The sequence below is a fragment of the Parasteatoda tepidariorum genome, chromosome 10 (genome assembly GCF_043381705.1).
Source record: "Parasteatoda tepidariorum isolate YZ-2023 chromosome 10, CAS_Ptep_4.0, whole genome shotgun sequence".
In the NCBI taxonomy this organism is placed as follows: Eukaryota; Metazoa; Arthropoda; class Arachnida; order Araneae; family Theridiidae; genus Parasteatoda; species Parasteatoda tepidariorum.
In genome coordinates, this window is record NC_092213.1 from 44697569 (window position 1) to 44713554 (window position 15986).

A 15986-nucleotide genomic window follows, 5' to 3' on the forward strand; every position below is an offset into this window, starting at 1 on the left:
CTATTGGATCTGATTTCAGATGCATTTCTTTTCAGCAGAATATCTTTTATAAAAAAGAATTAAAATGTCTCAGATTAAAGAAGGGAGTTTAAATGAATATGCATATTTGTATTTTGCGCCAGTTTATTTCCTTCCAAATGAAGTTGATATTTGAAACTCAAAAATGGCAATGTTTCCGGAATTAACCAAATTTTCGTCTGCATAAAATAAAATTTTTAACTCTTGTCAATAATACTCCACAAAATTTTTTCTCCACGAGATGCCCTTACTAATCTTTTTAAGTAATTGATTTGTGTTATACCTTTTTCATCATAACTCGAGCTAATGAATCTGATACAAAATGCACTTTTTGTGGTAGGACACCAGACAAAGTAGACATTATTTCCTTCCATACAAAATAGATATTCAAATCACAAAATTGCAAATGTTTCTGGATACTCTCACATGTTTTCATCTAATTTTTCCGATGAACGTCTTTTCTAATTTTTCTAAGTCGTTGATTTGGGTTTTCCAGTTGTTATTTGTGTTAATTTGTTTCATCTTCGTCAAAACTCTGACTGATGGATCTGAAACCACATGGTAGCTCTTTGAGGTTGGGTAGGCTTTTGTTTATGTGAAAGAAAGTGACTCAGATTAATGAAGTAAAGTTGAGAATAAATATGTATCTGCGACATCTTACACCAGTTTCATTTCCTTCTAGACAAAATAGACATTCAAATGATAAAATTGACAATGTTTCTGGAAAACTCTCATATGTCATGACAACAAAACATCCAGATAAATTTTCCCAAGAAATGTCCTTACTAATTTTTTTTATAAGTCGTTGATTTGTGTTGTACCAGCAGCTCTTCATCATAACTTGAGCTAATGAATCTGATACAACATGCAACTTTTTGTGATAGGACACCAGACAAAGTAGACATTATTTCCTTCCATGCAATGTAGACATTTAAATCACAAAATTGCAAATGTCTCCGGAAACTCTCAGATTTTTTCGATGAACGTCTTTTCTAATTTTTCTATGCCGTTGATTTGAATTTTCCAGCTGTTATTTGTGTTAATTTGTTTCATCTTCGTCAAAACTTTGACTAATGGATCTGAAACCACATGGCAGCTGTTTGAGTTTGGGTAGGCTTTTGTTTGTGTGACGGAAAGTGCCTCAGATTAATGAAGTAAAGTTGAAAATAAATATGTATATGTCACATCTTACACCAGTTTCATTTCCTTCCAGACAAAATAGGCATTCAAATGATAAAATTGACAATGCATCTGGAAAACTCTCATATGTTTTCTCCGGCATGTCAACGAAGCATTCAGATAAATTTTCCCAAGAAATGTCCTTACTAATTTTTTTTATAAGTCGTTGATTTGTGTTGTACCAGCAGCTCTTCATCATAACTTGAGCTAATGGATCTGATACCACATGCAGCTCTTTGTAACAGGATATGCTTCGATGTAAAGGAAGAAAAGTGTCTCAGATGAAAGAAGAGGAGAAAAAGGGGGCTACAGAAATCACTTACTAAGTATTCCAGACAAAAGAATCTGCTACATCTAAAGCGAAGACGAGTATTGGAGAGTTGAAAGGAAAAAGAGAACACTTTTCTGGCTATGTAATGGGATATCCTGAACCGATGGAATAAACTTCTTCCAACCAGGGTTATCTATCAATGTCGTCCAGTGAAAAGCTTTATCGCTTTCAGAATGTCATCTTGTGGTCTCTCAGAAATAGAACGAAAAGAAAGAAAAGATTTGCGGAACTCCGGGAGGATATTGTTTTTGCAAAGAAGGCCTCCAGATGAAAGATTTGCTAAAAGAATAATTCCACATATGTATTGGGAAAGAAATTCCTAGGCTTTATTCTTAAAGCCTGTCGAAGCAGCATTGTCCCTAAAATGTTAACTGATGTCACTTTGACGTTTAGCAATTTTTAAGCGATTTCTCAATTTAAAATTATCTTATTCAAATGGTTAAAGAGATAAATAAAGATAAAGTTAAAGGATATTAGAAGTAAATATTTATTTGCACCATTTTCTAAGCTTTTATTCGTTTAGGTGTTATAGTGAAAAGCTTTATATTGTTCTTTACAATATTGAAATTTGTTTTATTAACAAGAACATAACAAAGCACATTGTAGGTCTAATTACAAGACAACAGCAAGCTTTAAATTGGTCTGCGTAGTTTAGGAATTTATTTTAACATCAAGCATGGAACAAAACGTGTTCAGGTCTTAATGTAAAACAATGGTAAACTTTGAAGTGTTCTGTGTAATTTGAAAATTATTTTAACTGCTAGGACGTAGCAAAACATGTCTTAAAAATAATGTTTATACAGTTAATTTATCCCTTTGTGTTTATATTTTCTTTCTTTCTTTATGTAATTTTGTTGCGTTAAACTCGTAATGTTTCGGGAAATAGCAAAATATAAAACACTAAAAAAATTTGTTATATCATTAAAAATTTAAATTTTTAGAAATTTTTTCCGTTTCTCATTACTTATATATTATTGTTGTTGTTGTAGTTCATTTACGTCGCACTAGAGCTGCACAGTGGGCTATTGGCGACGGTCTGGGAAACATCTCTGAGGATGATCCGAAGACATACCATCACAATTTTGATCCTCTGCAGAGGGGATGGCTCCCCTGCTTTGGTAGCCCGACGACCTGCGCGAAGTCGAGCACTTTACGATAGAACAGTTTAACGAGGACCAATACCGCACACCCTCAGTCCCTACCCAGACAGATCCAATTGGTCACCCACCCGCACACTGACAGCAGCCAGCAATGCTTGACTTCGGTGATCTGGTGGGAACCGTGTCTTAACGATCAGTCCACTGCTGGACCATTACTTATATATAAATATATATTTTTGTCATTGCTTCAAAAATAGTTCAGCATATTCTAGTAGGAAAGCAAAAGCTCTGCACGCAATGTTTTGTACAAAATGGAACATTTAATGATACTTGTGTTTACAATGATGTAAAATTTTTTGTTAGAGCTACAGCTTTTAATTTCGTTAAGATTTAAACTACTATATATTATCAGCTTTTTTTAAAAATTAATAATGCTATTTATCTATATACAACATTTTTACTTTATACAATATTTTATACTACATGTGTGTACAAAACTACTTTAGACAATATGAGTATAATTCAGAAAAAAATATTGATTTGTATGCTTTGTTTTGTACTTTCCTTGGTCAAGACTTTTACAATATTTTTGAGATTCTATTATAATATGATTATAATATGACTTTTGATTTTAAATTATACTCAGGTTTAATGGATGAAAAATGCATAACTTCAAATAACATTGATCCTTCCACGGTTGTGGGAAACAACTTGAACAAATTTTTTTAATATTCTTCAATATTTTCGCACGTGTTTGAAAAACAATAAAATTTTTGTTCCGTATGCATAAGACTTATTTAGTAGGTATAAATATAAAGTGAACGATTAATGTGAGCTTTCCTTATTCAGAATTAATTAAAACATATTTTTTTAACAACTCAAGTTTTCTCTAGACAAATAATGAATGTTAAGTAGAATTTACATAATTTATGTTCAACAGTTTAACAAATTGCATTAAATCTTAAATTAAAATAACCAAAATGGAAGTTTCTCCGTCGTTATTAGTATCGAAAAGCCATATTAAACTGCAATGCGTGAACGACTATTTATATGAATGTAAATAAAGAAATGTGTGAAGTCACTTCAAGAAGACAACGATGCCCCCTATAATACTACAGTATATGTTCTTTTAACTTTTCACGCAACACTTTTTAAAATTGTGGAATAATTATTATTTTAATATGCAGCAATGGTCAAGGAATACAGAAAAAAATCAGTCACAATTATTTAAGGCGATGGGAAACATTTTTTGCTTCCTTGCATTTGCAAAACTGCCCGTACAATGTTATAAATTCACTGATACTCAACGCAATTGGGAACAGTAGAATCCTTTCAATAATAAACACAGAATCATTGAAAAATAAATAAAAACCAAAATGTTATAAATCAAACGAATGAATCTTTAAAATGCAATTAACACCAAATCATCAGTTACCGATAAGGCAGTAGGCGTGAAACTCAAGTAGCTACATGCGGGAAAGCTGCCTGTCTTTCAATGTTGAAACCAACTCAGACTGGTGGTCAATTATCTTTCCTTTCTAAGACAAAATGTGTTCAGTAGTTGCCTGTGTTGAATCATATAGGACAGAACAGAAAATCCAACTCAAACTTAGCTTTGCGGTTATGCAAAGAGGCGCAGTGAAGTTACAAAAGCAGGCACAAGGTCACAAATTTAATATTTTAGTAAAACAAACTGAAACGCTTCTTTAATCTGATAAATTACTATTGAGGAAAGTGATTGTACTGTACATAAACACCTATCTGATTACTGTTGTAAATTGGGAGAAGTTGAAAGCTGATTACAAGTAACACCCCTAACTTTCAACCGGGAATATAGTTAGTTTTGATTTTTCGTAAACTCCGTTTCTACAAAAGTGATTAATCAGATATTGGTATCATTCCAGTTTTTTCATTACTTAAATATTAATTTGAGAGCCCTAATATGCATTCATTTTGTCTTTGTGTTTGATAAGGATTCTGAGAGTATATAGTAAGGGTGGTCTTTATGGAACACCCTGTATACACTAATCCTATAAATAATGCGAAGTTTTGTATATTCACCAATAAATGGCGTTGGAAATCCCATCGTCATCATCGTTTCCACTAAAGCAGAACATGTAGGAAAACTACACATTCAAAAACGTAGAATACCGCCGATCATAGACTCTTGCCTTGGCCATCACGAATTGCGTTTTTTTCCTGTTGGGATTCGTAAAAGAACGCTTGTTTGTGCCAATTTGCCCAATGACCATGACAGATCCGTATCGTAGCTGTTATTGCCAGCATCGACGCAGACATGCAGCACTGAGTTAAGGAAGAATAACATTCCATACTTGATGAATGCCGCATAACAAAAAGAGTACACATCGTACATTAGTGATGAGTTCATCCAATACTTGTATATATTTCCTTTGCTTGTATATGTTTTTTAATAAATACCTGTATTATATTTTCCACAATGCGATTGTGAAATAGCGGCATTAATTTTGACTTACTCTTCAGAAGTTTTAATTTCAGTTGTGAAATATGCAAATATGGATGGATTTAGATTTAAAACCAATTGCTTCACACATATAAAACAGATATTAATAAATATGAATACAGAAGCCTAATAAAATTGTGATTTCATTGAAATTCATTATCTTTGCATAAGTGCTGAAACTAATTGCACTTTTCATTCTCTCCTGTTTGTTTCATGATACAAATTAAACTGTAAAAAAACTTATTTGAAGAATATATAATTTGTTCTCATTAAATTTTATTCACAGAATTTAAGAGCTTCTGAAGCTATCAATTTAAAACACGTTATACGCTTTCGAACAATATTTGCTGGGGTCTTCATTGGATGGTATTAGTACTAATAAAAGCAGAAAACAGTATGGAGCAATAACTTTTTATGATCACCCATTCTTCTATTTCTTCAATAGTTTTATAGCTTCTGGTGTGATTAACTAATCAATATATTTTGAAGATTTAGAAGGTATATTTATAAAGTAGTTATATCCAGTATGGAATAAAGTTAGATTTTACGAGCTATGGGTATTGTTAATTTTTATGTAAATGGTGCATTTGTCGGGTTTTAATTGATTCATTCATTTTGGAGAAAGGAAAATTTCTTTCATTAGAAAGTCCTATTAGTGCATCAGAAAAACTTAACATCCCATTAAATTTAAAGAGCTAAAAGCACACTAAACGTCTTTTTTATGTTTTTCAAACCGTTGTAATCTCCTTGAAAAATAATGGAACTTATTTACGCTTTTGATATAGTTTGAAAACATATTTAACATCCAGGTTACAAAAGAGTAAGTGAAAGTTTTAAGAGATTATTTTAAAAATGGGCATGCATGTGTTTAAATAATAAAACAAAGACGTTATAAAATCTTAAGGAGTTTTTTTATGTTTTGAATTGACGTTTCATAGCAAATAACATTATAGCCTCTCATATATTTTTCTAAAATCAGTTGTATTTTAAAAGTACATATTTTTGAAAAATTTCCTTTAATTTAGTTTTTATTATTACTTATAGTGTAATATCTCAATTATTTCTCTTTTATTACTATCTAAATTTTTTTCCTTTTAATGTAATTATCATCTCATTTTTTTTCTTTTTGCGTAATTATTATTTCAATTAGTTTTTTTTATCTCTTTTAGGAAATAATAAAGATTGTTCAAGTGTTTCGTAATAAAAAAAGACGCGAAAACTATTTAAAGAACTCAAAAATGGGCATGCCATTGGTTTTAGAATTTAATGAAAAACATTTAGAGTCATATAGCAGCATTTAGACGAATAACTATGACCTTTTTTAATATAATATAATTATATTCTTTTTGTATTTTTGCAATCAATTTAAGTATAGTTTTTCCAAATATATTTTTTCGCAGTCTCAAAAGATAACAATTCAGTATTCAAAAACATACAAATAGGAAATAACTGTCGGCATGCTTCAAGCACTCAAAAATAGGAGCCCATCTTCAAGACTTGACAGAATGAGAATGAAAAGAAAGAAAATTATTTGAAATACAAAACGCAAAGTTGACAAAGGCAAATGGAAAATGTGAGAAACAAAACTAAAAAAAACCTCAGCAGCAGAAAGACAAAAAATAAGAAAAACAGAACAAACAAAAAAAGAAACACAGTGGCTGAGAGGAGTAAATCAAGGTAAGATGCATTTCCATGGGCTATGGAGAGTTGGGACGAATTAATGTCGTTAAAAAGTGAATTAGCATTAATATGAATAAAACAAGATTCCAGGGCATCAAGATAAGATGATGTAGGTGGAATGGACAGCTTCAGTTTCTTGGGTTTATTTATTTAGCAATTCCCTAGTAAATGAATGAGTTTTTAAATGTTTTAAGTTGTATTTTCTTACATTGGCCACAAAGTAAACATATGGAGATTTATATGTATATTATTTGATGCAGAACCAAAGCTTGTATTCTTGAAATTATAATATTAGAATCTCTTGTAAAAATATTGAAAACGGGTTTTATATATCACATAAATTAAAAATGCGCTTTTATTATATACCTCCTATCAGATTAAATTCTTTAAATGAATTACTGTTTGAAAACTTCAATCAATGGAGCGAAATGATTGGCATCAAATTCGCAGTGGAAACTTTTATTGCAACAAAGATATTTTAATGTGTGCAATTTTTAATGATTGTTTATGGAAAATTAAATTACCTGTTACTCATGTATAATGGTTCGGTTTAAATTTTTCGTACCTGAAAATTTATTTTAAACTGGAATTTTTGAAACAAAAATGGAGTAGTATTATATATGATAGCCATTAGACACAATAAAATTCTTAAAGGACTTAGCAAATTAAAATAGTTTTATTGTTCGACAATCTTTGTATTGTGAATTTATCTGATTTTTGAGAATTTAAAACCCGTGTTTTAATACTGATAAGTTCCTTATTTCGCAAATAACGATTAAATGACAAGTCAAAAAAGCAGCAAAAATATAAATATTCCGTATGCAAATGATTCATTTTTCAAGTTGTTACGAAATATGCTAGAGCAATTTAATGTATGGAAACTTTATTATCTGATTAAAATTTAAGCAATGTTTATTTTCAATTTCCTTTTGCTGGTTTCTCGATAAATTATGAAACATATTAGAATGAAAAAAATGTGTAATATTTTATTTTTCACAGATGGCAGACAAGATAAACCCTCAGACACATATTTCAAATTATCAATAAGCCTGTTGTGACACATCTAATGACAAATCTTATTTCTTAAGCTTACGTGATATTCTTTATTTTTTCTAAGTCTGATTTATTAAACTTAGTATTTGTCTTGATTTATCATTGTTAAATTACAGGTACAGTTTCATGTAAAAAATTAAAAATTGTTTAAAAAAAAAAAAACAGAGAAATTACGGATTTGAAAAGTTGATGCTAATATTTTGAAATGTATGCTATATTAAATATATTAGTATTTTTAATGAATCTTATTATATGTTATTATGTACATATATATACATACGCAAATAATAAAATTAAATAGAATAATATAAAGAAAAACTATAAATGGGAATAACCAAAAGTCTTCTTCGGATCTATTGGTGTAATTTAATGCGATATTTCTGAATAAAGATAAAGAATAATTTTCCTAAGATAAAATTTTTTTTTATATNTATATATATATATTGTATTTTAAAGTACGATGAATTTATATACAGGCTTCTATACAGAATATAATTCCACTTAGTGAATAACTACAAGCATTGTTTCACCATCATTTTGTGAATATTAGTATATTATTTTGTGTATATTTCGTATATATTTGTATTGTTTCATTACCCCAGGGGGGTTACTATTTGATTGTGAAACGACTTTTTGACAATAATATAAAACACTAAAAATGCAATTATATTCTAATGTATTAATTTTTTCTGTAAAAATGTGTTATATTAAATTGCGCTGTTTTAGTTAACCAGTTTGAAGTCTGAATATTTATAAAGATAAAGGGATTTTCATAACTGTTAAGGGCTTGCAAAAGTTACTCTCGACAACCCACCAGTTTCATACTTCTTGTAACTGTAAGTGGCAGTTTTTTTTACCCATAATCATAATAGCACAGCAGCACTGTTTACTGATAAATCCACAAACAACACGTAATAAACAAGACGGTAACATTATTTTACAGAATTAAAATTAATCTGAATAAACTACGAAATCTAATCATACTAATCATAATAGCACAGCAGCACTGTTTACTGATAAATCCACAAACAACACGTAATAAACAAGACGGTAACATTATTTTACAGAATTAAAATTAATCTGAATAAACTACGAAATATGTTTAATGTGGAAAATTGACATATTACCGTAAAATTTCACTTTTGGTTCTTCTGCAAATAAAGTGGCGTTTAAGCTTAATTGCATGCTGAAAGTTGAGAAGGAACATTTTAATTTAAATAGGAATCCCTCATTCAGATGTGTTAATGCAGGATTGTGACTGATTAGAGAGAAAAGGGGGAAAGTTTCTCTTAATTGAATTATTTCACATTTCTCAAACAAATTATCCAAGTTGTGGAAAGAAGCGATGATGTATGTATTCTACGTGATCTTGTAATTTTGAAGGTAATTCAAATAAGAAGGGATGTCCTTAGTTCATATTTGAAAAAACTTAAATTCATCAAATATTATTTTTTTTAGAAGTTTATAAGTTTTTTCTCATAATCCATAATTTTTACTTAGTTTCATTCAAAATAATATTTTTTAAAACTTGCTATATAAAATGGGAGTTTACTCGTCTTCTTAACCAAGTTTAAACCTGCAAGGATATCTATAAGATTTTTCTCAGATTGACTTTAATTTAACCTTAACCCTTTGTAACTGAACAACTCTGATTTAAGAAATATTCACGCGGATATTAGAATACATCATATTAAGCGTGTAAAAACTAATGAAAAAATTAAGACATTAAAATTAAAAAATTATTGATAAAAAGCATTTGTTGAACATCTCCACTATCGTGAAAAATAGCACAAAAATTCCAATATATTTAAGACTTCATGTGAAAAATTTTGAAATTGTTGTTTTTATGGTAACAAAGTCTCACACGACATTTTTCAATCCCTCCTTAGCCAAATATGCAATCAAGGGGATTGTTGTAAAAAAATTGTATATCCTGCAATAATGTCGTGGAACAATTCTTGCTGAACGTATTATAATATTGGTGGCTGCACCAAGTCTTGGTTTTCCCGAGTTTGAAATATTTTCTTTACCTGAACTTAGTTCGATTTCATAGGTAAATCCAGCTCATTACATGACTGAATTTTCATGTATGTTGCAGATGTGTAACGCGGTGATACAAAGGGTTAAAAATGTCTCCAAAGATTTTTTTTGCTCTATTTATAAAATAATTTCACGTAATTGCAAAATTTTTTGTTTTGGCATATTGTTTCTCCATAAAAAAATTAAATCAATACAAAAAAATGCATTACTTGTCGGAAAACATTTGAAATTGTACATAATATTAATAAAATCAGTAAATCACATTTATCAAATGAAAAAACCCTTTTTAATATCTTAGAGCTTTGTTAAGAAATAGCGGAATATTTCTAAATATATTGCTACTTTTATCTTTAAAACTAATAGTTGGAAGTTTTCTAAAGCGGAATAATTGATTTTAGCTTCTGTTCCTGTGGTTTCCTTTTTAACACTCACTTAAACATGATTCGAAGTGGAAAGAACATGGAAAGATGTCTGGGGACTTGCATCTTATTTTAAATATTGTTTATAGAACAAGTATGTAGATTTATTGAAGATTAAATATATAATAAAAATTGATGTTTTAATAATGTATTAAAGTGAGGCTATGAAGAATATGCTTATAATTAAAACACATAACAACGTAGAAGAAAGAATTATACTTTTAATATTTATATTGTTGCAAAGAAATGAAGTTGTAAATTTATTGTAAGGAGAAGTTCTTTTAATAACAACGTATATCCTATTATTGATGCTAATGCACAGAGAAAAATAACCCCGGTAAAATAACCGTACAGTATGGTAATGGCATTTCTGGTAAAAAAAAGCTTAATTCTGGCTTAAAAAATATATGGCATTTAAACCATTTAGTTGGTACTTTTTCCTTTAATATGGAAACGGTAAACCAGAAATTCTGATTTTCAAAGTTATAGCTCTTATTACCCCATATTTAGTAAGAACTAAAAAACTGAAAAGTAAATTTAACCGAATAAATGGATTTCATGCGATTCTCTAAAATATGATAAAATTGCCAGTTTTTAGTAAATTTACCAAATTTACGAAACCAGATCACAAAATCATATCACAAAAACCAAAATCAATACTAAGGCACTTCCTTAAAAATTACTGAGCTATTTGGTCTTCTCATCGATTCAGATAAGCGGAATACGAACCATATTTTGTTAGTTTTGCTCATACTTTTTTCTCTGGGTGAGAAGAAAAAAAATTCTGAAAAAGTGCAGAGCACAGTAAGCTCGCAAAAGAAATTTTAATGCGATGTTTTATTGTTGCTGTTAATTTAATTTGCTAGTTTTCATCACTGGTACTGCATTTTAGTTTATATGAGCTAAGTTGCGTTAAGTAAAATAATTTTCTTGTGTTAAACACTATAACCAGTAACTAAGCCTACTAATTATGACATGATAAATAATAATTCTAATGGGAAAATGTCAGCTTTCCAGCAGGTGAAGTTGCTGTCTAAACTCAAGCATGCAGAATGAAGTTGTTAGTCGATCATTGTTTGTCAATCAACATCAATCAAATCATCAGTGCTAATCGTACCGTCCTTGCATTTTGACAACTATTGCATACATAATGATAAAAAAAGGAAAATTACCTTCTTTTACCGTACATGACATTTTTACTATTATTATATTTTTTTGCAGAATATTGGTATTAGTTTGCAGCAATATTTGACGCAAAAAAATACTGTATTTTTGAAAAAGCTATGCTTTGTTCTTCTTATATGATTGGTTTTGCATCTAAATTTAAGTTAATTTTCTAATTTACGAAAAAACTAATTTTTAATATTAAGGAATTAAATATCCAAAAGATATTTTTGTTAAAAATGGCTATCTTTCATAGAGTGAAATTTTAATCATAGATTTTTTTTTTTGAAAGTACGATATGGTTTGAATTTTCTTCAGAAAAGGAAGTTAGTTAATTGAAAGGTCTACAAAGGGGGTCTTCTGTCCAAAGACAGTTAAAAATCGTAAGTAGTTTAATACCCGTAAGTAGTTTGAAGTTAACCTGTAATTTTGTGACAACACCAAAAATATTTCATTTTTGCAATAAAAGCTGCGTAAAAATACAGATCCTAACTAGATATTCATATTGAAAATAAAAATGATGGTACTCAACACCCCGATCAGTTTTCTAGAATTTCTCAGTTTTCTAAATTACCAATAAGATTGGGGACACTTGGTCAACTAGGTAAAAGTTGTTTAGTCTAGATTTTATGAAATTGAATCAAAATAGTATGTCTTTCTACGTATAATATTACTTCTTTTGTATTCCACGTTCTATATTACGTATAATATTACTACTATTGTTTTCCCCGCATAATATTACGTATTTATTTCTACGTGTATTTATCTCCTTGGAATTATAATTCTTTAAAATGATATAAAAATTTTCTTACCTAATATATGAAAGTTAAATAGTTACTATTAAAATATATTTTGCGTGGAGTTATCTTTGGACATACGTATTTTATATTGTGTGCAAAAATTATTTTCGATTTACTTACTTATTCACTTATTTTCGATTACACAAATTGAAATTAACATAAAGGGGACATCACTTTTTATTGTTCTCCTGAACAAACTATTGAGACCACATTTACCGGAATGCTGATACCCCTATAAGTCGAGGGTCGAGAATGCAAATTCGACTAAGAAAAATATGTTTTTTTGAAGAAATAAATGTGTTTTTGTGTAGCATTTCTCAAACTTAGAGAATAATCTGCACTAATAATTTAGCATGTTCAAGGCTTAGATCCTGAAAGATTAGGATTGAATCTTATTAGTACGTGAAGAACTGATTATTCGAGCAAAAGTTATTCTAGATTTTTACTTTTTCAAGCACTGTCCAACGAAACAAAATGACCATTCAATTAAATATTTATCTCATACTACAGTAAGCTTTACATATCTTAAGTAAAGATGAGTAAAGCTGAATTACAAATTTTTATTATTCTGATAACTATTAAATATATATACTTAAAAAAAGAATAAATGCTAGAAATTGAAAAAGCATTAATAAAACACCCTTTTCTTCAAAACTGCAGTAAAATTCATTATCGTACTTTCCTTAACTATAAGAATAAACTAAATTTGGTTAGAAAACAAAGTTAAAGCATCTAATCTTACTCCATTATCTAATTTTTCAACCAGTTTCGCTTTCCTGCAAATTTTAAATAGCAATTCCTCATACTAAAACCAAGATTAAGATACTTAAATTTTAATATCCCTTATTTTGTAATGTCTATTGCAATAATGAATCATAAGAACTTTTTTCTTTATCAGAAAATTACTTTATTATTGCGTTGTTCCGACATAATAGTAATATCTTCTCCAGATAAAGCTTTCAAAGTTAAAACGCAATGTTTTAATATTTTACCTAAAACTACTTGCTCGTAATTTGCAGTTGTAAAACTGCAGAATTAAGTATTTCAGTAATGAAAAGAAAATACTATTTTATTAGCTGAAAATGTGATAAAGTGCTGAAGTAAGACGTGGTTCGCTAAATCTACTCGTTTATAGTTTCATTAATTTGATTCTAAGTAAAAGCCAAAATGACAAATTTAATAATATCTCGGGAATTATATATCTTATAATAATTTCAAGAATATTAATTCTCGAAAAGTTAAGCTTTAAGCGTTTTAAGATAGTAACACATAAACATGAAAAATAGATAAACGCCTTTTTCTAAGTCTGAAATGGAAATTATTGGTACTGTTCCTTCAAAAGCTTTAGTCAAATGCTTCTTAGAAAAATATTAATAAATTTTAGATGTTTTATCGCTGTTTTTTTAATAGTAAAAGTATCTTTTATGGATGTATTTAAACTAGTTTTGGGTTGATTTATTTTCCAAATGCTTCGCAATAAATACAGTCGTTAATTTTTAACTTATCGTTTTTGCATCCTATTAATTCCACTTCACATTTCTAAAAATTTCAGAAATTCAGGAAAATAGAACTGTTTTAAAGGCCATACCATTTGCTAACTGTATGTAAATAAAAAATTTCAATATTTTCATGAAACAATAAGTTACTTTGAAAAATTATAGAATATGCGGGGTTTTTTTTTATAAATAAATTAAATTATTACTGAAATTTTTTTTTTACCTTTCCACATTTTATTTCCAAAGACAACGTTTTTTCTTTAAACTGTATGTTAGTAGCACTTTCAGGTAGGTATTTTACGAGTTGTCGGAATTTCCACTAGATAGCAGCACATTACACTGAGACATCTTATCACCTACATGGGAATCTGGTGGATATCATCTAATAGCTCTCTCTCTACACCAATTTCAAAAATGTGACATAATATTTTATTGCCTGAAGCATTGTATATGGCATTATTTGGCAATATAATTTTATTTCAATCTGAAAACACACGGAGGAAAAATTCTGATAAAATTTTTGTAATAAGGATATTTTTGTTAAAAAGAGCAACATGATTTCGTATGATAAAATATTCGGTAATTTAAACTATTCTTTTGATAATTCTTATTTTTTGGCTTCTACGGAAATGGTTTACCGGAAATTCTAATTTTCAAAATTATAGTTCCTATTACCACACATTTAGTAAGAAACACGAAGCGGAAAAGTAAATTTAATCGTGTATACGATTTTAGGTCCTACTCATAGGTATCATGATAAAATTGCCGAATTTTAGCGCATATTATAAAACCATATTTAATTGTTAATTTCACCGAAATCGTTACTAAAGGGATTCCGTACACATTACCGATCTTTTGCCATATCCAGGTAGTTTTTTTCAGTTGCAGTATGATTGCCCGACAGGAAGTATTGCCTTTGTAAAAATAAAACGTTGTTCGATTTAAATGTAAACAAGATTCCTTTGTAAATAGGCATAAAATCCTCTGTACCAACGAAAAAAAAGTAATTTTGCATTGTCCCGTTTTTATAAAAGAAGTGACCACAAAACAAATTTCTTTCAGCCATAAACTCGTAGTAGACATTACTTTTTTTATTAAGAATTGTATCGGTTTCTTTTTCTTAAAAAAAGAAATTTATTATTTTTATATCGATATAACAGACATTGTCTTGAATATATATACATATATATATATATATATATAACGTCGTTGTCGAGTGGAAAGATTAAAACAGGTCTTAGGCAGGGAAGGAGGGTACAGAATTTGTTTATTAATTATTAGACGGAGAGCAGTCATTAAAGTGCACACGAAAAGTTGTGCTCCTCGATTATATGTTAGGGAAAATCTTGCAAAGTGTCGTTAATAAGTTAAAATAAATAATGCGGACGCCTTTTAAATAAAATCAATCAAATGAACTACAAGTTCTACAGATGAATGACAACAATTATAAAACTTTAATCTTTTAATAACAAATAATTTAGCATCAAAAACGGATTCTAAAAATTATAATTCTAAATTACAACAAAAAAGAACAACAACAAAAACTATCTCAGGTTGCCACGCAACCTAAAGTGAAATATTAAAACAAATAAATCTAAAGAAAATTAAAGGTGGCGCTTCGGTCAAATATACATACGCTAATGACTTAAAATCTTAAACATACTCCCACCTTGCAAAGTGATATTATAAATAGCACTTTGGAACAAACAGTTAGCATTTCTTTAAAATACAAACTAACTCATGTATATTGGTCACCTTTATATGAAACTAATTAAAAAAATATTCAGTCATTATATAAATAACAAAAAGTTCATAAATCTAAACGTTGTGGAATTTTTATGATTCTTCCCAATCTGCCTTTGATAAGAGAATTCACTTCCAAATTATCAGGCACATCAACGGACTTGGGAATATTATCAACTTCCAAGTTAATTTTCTTTGAAGACTTTTCCAGAACATCCATATCGTTCTTTGCTGATAGCTCTAAAGGATAAAGTCTTTGGAAAGGTCGGATCCTTTCTCCTTGAGAGGTTCTTAATCTGGCTACTCTAGGAATACTGTCCTTTCCAGGATAAAGCTCCAAGACAATTCCAAGAGGCCAATCTATGCGTCGAGCATTATCTTGTCCTATTAAAACAATATCACTGATGTTTATTACATCATTCCTTTTTATTCCCTTGTGCACTAGCTGAGCAAGATATTCGTTTCTAAATCTTTGTTTGAG